The following is a 6,761-nucleotide window of genomic DNA, read 5'->3' as shown; positions in this document are numbered from 1 at the left end:
GCCCCCGGCAGCCCCCGCGCGCAGCGCCGCCGCCGCCCGGCATCATGGGAAGTGTAGTCCGTAACGGAGGGCGGGGGCCTCTCCCCGCCCCGCCGGGACACACAGCAGGGTGGCTGTGGGCGCGCACCACGAGCCGTTCCCAGGTTCGGGTGTGTTTTTTAATACGACAGAGCTGATCCTCTGCAGGGATCACCAGTAGCAGAGCAACTCACAAGTTCACAGATTCACAGAATCAACCGGGTTGGAAAAGACCTCTGAGATCATCGAGTCCAACCTATGACCCAACACCACCCTGTCAATTAGACCACGGCACTCAGTGCCACGTCCAGTCTTTCCCCAGACACCTCCAGGGACGGTGACTCCACCACCTCCCTGGGCAGCCCATTCCAACGTCAAATCACCCTTTCACCTTTTTCAATTTCTACCCTTGCTCAGAAATTCTCTCCGATATCCACCCTAAATTTCCCCTGGCGCAGCTTGAGATTATGTCCTCTTTTCCTGTCACTAGTTACCCGGAAGAAGAGATCTACCCCTAGCTGGCTACAACCTCCTCTCAGGGAGGGGTAGAGAGTGACAAGGTCACCCTTGAGCCTCCTCCAGGTTAAACACCCTCAGCCACTCCTCACAGGACGCGCACTCCAGACCCTTCACCAGCTCCATTGCCCTCCTCTTGACCCGCTCCAGCGGGTGCCACAGGCAGCCCATGTGGGGCAGGCTGGCCTCATCACCGCACGGAGTTTTCAGCAAACAGCAGGGAGCAGCCACATTTATTTGAGGCACTACGTTTTGTAAATCCCTCGAAAAGCAGAAAGGAGCCAAAGGCGTGCCCCCGCTGCCCTCCTCACTGCTTCACCGGGTGTGGCAGTGCTGCTGCCTGAATGCAGCAAGGACAGGTGCTGAATGGCAAACTGCCAGAGCTTGGCAGCATCTGGTGTCACAAAGCCAACAGAGCACAAAAATGAAGTCGCTGGGGGTGGGGAAGAAGCATTATGGAGGTCTCTTAGAAGGGACAACAGGACTGGAGAAGACCTGCTCTTACAAACTGTGCAGTGAAAAAAATGTTCTTCCATTTCTGTTCACATATTGAAAATTACAATGGACATATTTAAAACAGCTAAATTTATTCTGTTCACTTTTTCATGGATATTTTTGGTTTTGCAAGACTCATAATCATCTGAAATTTTGTAACTAAGATGTATAATAGTAGGCTTGGTTGAGATATCTGGCACATCTTGGGAAGTGGGCAACTGCGTGAGATCTAATACTCTGCTGCCTTATAAAAATGATAGAATGAAACCAGAGGGTGACTTGTGATGCAAGATCACAACAAATAAGCTGTCACATCTTCAAATGTCTTTCCCTTGAGTGCACTTTCTCAAAGATAAATTATGAATACACTAGCACTGAGTTTAATTCTGACTTTGTCCTTTCTTGTAAGCCAGCAGAGTAAAAGTGCTTCTAAAAGTTTGGAGTTTTGGATGGCAATAGAATTTGTATTCTTAGTCTATACAAATTAATCTTTTCCAGTCTTCATGTCTTGAAACACTCAAATGTCGAAGAACAAAGGAAATATATTTTTATCTGTACATCTTTACAACAAAGTTTCTCATTCTTGCATAAGCAATTTCACACTGCTTGTCAGAGGGCTAATATTTTGGAATAAAAGCATAAAGATGGCTGAGCAAATTGAAACACTCAAAAAATAGTGTATTCAACACAGAGAAAAACAGTTAATGTGTGTAAAATTTGTGAAGAAGGTCCTGAATTCCCTGTTGGTGAGGGGTTCTTGTCATAGCCATACAAACATGATTATCCAGTGGTTTTGCCCATTAGGCTTTCAGTGTGTCACAGCCGGTTGCTCTCAGAGATCATTAACACCAGAAAGCTGTTTGGCATCTCCCTCTTCAGCTTCCAGGAAAATAGCAAATATTTCCTGCATTGTACATCTGACACAGCAGATAATCTTTCTAAGGGATTTGCTGTTTCCTATCTAACTTCATTTCCTCTCTCTCCTTGAGTCCCTGGAAGGAAAAGAAGAGGAGAAAGGAAGAAAAGAAAAGCACCCCAGTTGCACAGGACCAGAAGTCGCTGGCACCCAAAGCAGATAGATAACAACCAGATTCTTTCTCTATGTGAATCTCTCTTCTCCTTCTGCTTTTATTTTAACATATGATCTCATGGACACCACTGTGAAATGGAGCAAGCGCATCCTGGTTTATATTTTAATTTGGGCCAGAAGTGGGACATCTCAGAAAGAATGTAGAACTGGAAAAGGGTCAGAGAGGGACAACAAGGATGATGAAAGGTGCAGAACAGCTTCTATATCAAGACCTACTAAGTAAGCTAGAAGCTTCACTCTACAAAAGAAATGGAACGGGCTAGCGAGGATCAGAGGTCTGTGTAATCATTAGCAACCTGGAGTGGGTGGAAGAGCATCAGATTTCTTTACTCTCCCTTCCAATACAGGCATCTTGGGAACATCTAATGAAAGGAGGAGCCAGCTCAGAACAAAACAAAGACAGCAGCCCCTGACAGGTGGGTTGGTGACCTCTTGAGCTCCTTGCCAAAGGATGTCGTAGACAGTAAAAGTTTAAATTGGTTCAAATGGTGTATGGACAAGTTTAAGAAAGAGAAATGTAGTGCATGCATATAAATAGCTATGCAGGAATCAAATCTAGCTCTGGATGTTTCTGAGCTGACAATGGTTGGAAGCTGGGAGAGTAGCCTTCAGAACCACTGTATGTGCTCACCCTTTAGTCTGTCCCAGTATGGCTATTCTTAGAATTTTATCAGTGTAATACTTCAAGAAGGATACAGAGGAAATATCACTTGAAGAACCATGTTGAGATAACCTAGCCTGCCCAGCAGAGATGTCAAAAGGCCTACCAGGGGCTGGACACACAAATGGAGAAGTACAAGGCAGATGAAGGAAGTGAATTAATGAAGAAATTCAAGAAGAAAGTACTAAAGAAGATATAAAGCTAAGAAACACCAGAAAGCAAAGTTTAACACATTTTACATTTCTGGCTAAAAAGTGAGAGCCGGAAATACCTCTGTCATGTCCTACACCAACTTACAAAATCCAACAGTTACCTCAGCCCAGTTGAGGACTCTGCCAAAGCAATAAATATTTTACAAGCAATGGTTAGCTGTAGCTTTAATTCTAACTTTCCATGGCTTGCTTACATTGTACAGAGAAAGAAACTCAAAGTTCTAATAAAAGGCAGTAGTAGTCAGACAGGCTGTTTACTAAAAGTTAATTGATATGAGGACACAGGAACTGCCACACTGAATCTAACCTGGTATCAATCTACCTCAGGACATCCTCTCTAAAACCATTCAGCATCAGCCATCTGGGGAAAGCATAAAAATGCAGTAATAAGATCTTCTGATTCCAAAACTCTATATTAAATAAATTTGATATTGCTGTAAGATCTGAAGTAGACAGTTCAATATTTCTTCTGGTCTTTGTTCCTGGAAGCTAGATTTCTTTATTTACCATATAATAGGGGTTTTGTCCTATCATGCTAAATTCTTGGCTCTAATGACAACCTCTGACAGTAAATTTAATTATTTAATTATACATCCTGCAAAAAACCACTTTGGTATGACTTTTATATTTGTCATCTTCTAATTTCATTATAAGCCTCCTTGGTTTTATGTTTGAAATCAGGAGAACAACATTTCCAGTCTTATTTCTCCATGGTATGAATTTCTTTTTAGTTTTGCATCATTATCTGCTTCCACTTTTGCTTAGACAGCTGAGTCTCTTTCTATGGGCATACTGACAGTAATGGACAAGTCATTTGCCATTTAATTCATTTATGCCAGACGAAGAAACCACAAACTAGCACCTCAGCAAAGCATATTTCCCTGCCATCCTATTTGTCTAGAGAATTATTACCATGCTGAAACATATAGAGTTTGTGCCACATACAGTCATACTGCTTCATAATGCACAAACACTATTAGCAAAATATTTCTGTAAATTATTCTTTAAGTATTGTCACCTTTTGGAATTATGCAGTACAGCAATTATATGAGTCTGGCAGAGCCTGATTTTTATGTGAAGACAAATTGCATGGTGTTTCTATATTCTCCAGAGCAACCTCATCACAGAAGTAACTGTAACAGTTTCTTATACGAGACATCTGCACAGCGAACACCATTAGCAGCTGACACAAATAAATTCCTGAAATCCCTTGACAGAATGACTCTCCGTTTGGATGTTCTGCACAGATTTCTCAAGCTGACGGATTCTAAACCTTGCTCTTTTTTTTTTTTCCAGAAGAAACAGAAATCAGAGGCTTGAAATCCATAGTCCAGGGGTTCTGCTGAGTTGGCAAAGCGTGCTCTCCTACATGCTGCCTGTAAGAAGGTCATAGTGCTGAAAGGAGTTCCTGAGGTACGAGGAACCGGGCTGACACCCAGTCTTTGACAAAACAAAATTATCCTGGGGCAGAGATGCAACTTTGCTGGACAATATGATGAACTAAACTGAGAGTTCCTTATATTCTCTTACTCTGTCCACTGGGAAGTTATTTATCTAAATTCATTGGATATTCGTGGTGTCACACAACTCCTGGTAAAACACGCTTGTGGAACAGAAAGCAGTTTCAAGTTAAGGAAGGGGAGGGCAGAGAGTTTAAGAGGCATAGGGCAAACACAGCAGTCAAACCTCATAAATCAGTAACATAACCCAAGCACTCTGGTGTTTGTAAGACATTAGGCCAATAGAGATAAAAACTTTGGTTGGAGATTAAAGTAATCTCTGTACCGTTCTTAACTGCTGCATAACAGTGCCCCTCCCCCCTGCAATGGATGTGGAAACTTCTTGAAATAATAAACACAATAGTTAACAGTTGCTTCAGTAAATTATTCTTCCCACTCCAGTGGTTCACTGTCCAATTTTCATATGAAGGCTTTTTATATTACAGGACTAAGATTTAGGGAATAAAAGCAATAGCCTTCTGTCTGCTATCAAGAAAGTAACCTTTACCACTGGACAAAATGCACACTTAGCATTCAGATAAGGCAATATAACTAGAAAAGAAGAAAAACTTATCCCAGCCAAACCTTACCTCAACCAAAACTGGCTGGTATTCATGAAGAAATTAGCTTGTATCTTCTACTTCTGGATCTAGTAGTTTAAATAAGGCTATCTCCTGTGGACTTTTTAAGATAAAATAGTATGGGCAAGATGACCATTTTTTAATTTTATAATACACATTTTCTTGGGCATCTCCTTGTGTTTGGCACAATTTTAAGTTTAAATTCTAAATGTAACAACTGAGCATATGTGACTTACATCATCACGTCCTGCTTATAAGACTAATGGATACTTCAAGTTTATCTATCTAAAGCTTTTTAGTTCAGGTCAGTATTGAAGTTCTGGAATGGAGATGTCTCACCTGCCATGCTTTGCTTTGCATCACAGAGTTGTCTTGGAGTATATGAAAGTAAGTCTTTTCACGTGAAACAGAATTGTAAGATGCACTTCAGCAACTAAAGGGCATTCAGTTAATAGGACCACCTTAGTGCTAGTCCAAAACTGAATTCCAGAATATTACATAGGTAAGGTAGGTCTTTTGTAAATGCTGTGTCTCTGAGCCTTGAGCTAAAAGATTTGAATTCCCTTTGCAAGTCAAGAAACATTCAAGTATGGTGGAACAGGCAAGGCAGGTAGTTCTACATACTAGGCAGTACATCTAAAAAGAACTACAGTTGAAATCTTATCTTCTTCCATTAATTTAATTTCACACAGTGAGAAGGCTCCCCTATTCAGCAGAGTCTAAACCTCATTTTCTGAAGGAGGGACCTTTACCTAGAGTTTCGAAAAATGAGTTAGGCATACAATGTCAAAACATGTTCCAAAGAGAGCACAAACATCCAGCCTTGCTTCAAAACACAAACTCACAGAGATACAAGTTCAGTCTCCAGTGGACCCAAGAGAGAGTTCATTTCCACACGTTCTCCTCAGAAGAGTGCTGGGACTGCCTGGCTCTGAGACAGCAGTAGGAAGGGACTGCAGAGAACATGAGGCCACTGGAGGCCAAAGAGAGGGAGGGTAATCTCAGATTCTGCTCCCAAATCAATCTCTGTTTCTTCCACCATGTGCTCTTTTAATATTGCAAATGCATAAACCAAATCCAGAAACCTCTGGAATAGGGTGGATTCAGTAAAACTAATATGAAGAAATCTGGGGATCTAGAAACTCAACTGCAACCCACTAAGTCTTACCCTAGATTCTTAGTTAAAGCTCTATTCCATAAGGAGATGCTTCTCACAGCAGAAATTTACATCATTTAGCAAACAAAAACATATTCAAGTTTGGAGTTGAAATTGTTAATGAATTTTCTTGATAAAATCCTGATGGTTGGAGGCTATGTAAATTCGGACTGGGAATAACAGTCATTAAAAAAACCCACAAACAAACAAAAACAAAACCCCAAAAATACAAAAACCCAACCAACCAACCAAACAAATGAAAAACAACTGCAGAGATTATAGCTAACAACTGGAAAACTTACCTGGCCATGTGATGAATTCTTCATAATTTAAGTCTTTAAATCAGGGAAAGTAAAGTGAAAGATATGCTGTAACAGAAAGAAATGTAACAGTTTGACATGACGGGCAGGCAGCACATCCTGCTCATGACACCAGTGTTATGCTTTTGTGACAGAAACAGCAACACAGACATGGTGTAGACCTCAAGCAACCAAACTTATTACATGAACTGACTTATTACATGAACTGGATCT

The sequence above is a fragment of the Pipra filicauda genome, unplaced genomic scaffold (genome assembly GCF_003945595.2).
Source record: "Pipra filicauda isolate LSUMZ 115617 unplaced genomic scaffold, ASM394559v2 scaffold2_size9829703_pilon, whole genome shotgun sequence".
Classification (NCBI taxonomy): domain Eukaryota; kingdom Metazoa; phylum Chordata; class Aves; order Passeriformes; family Pipridae; genus Pipra; species Pipra filicauda.
Note: the sequence above shows the minus strand (reverse complement) of the source record.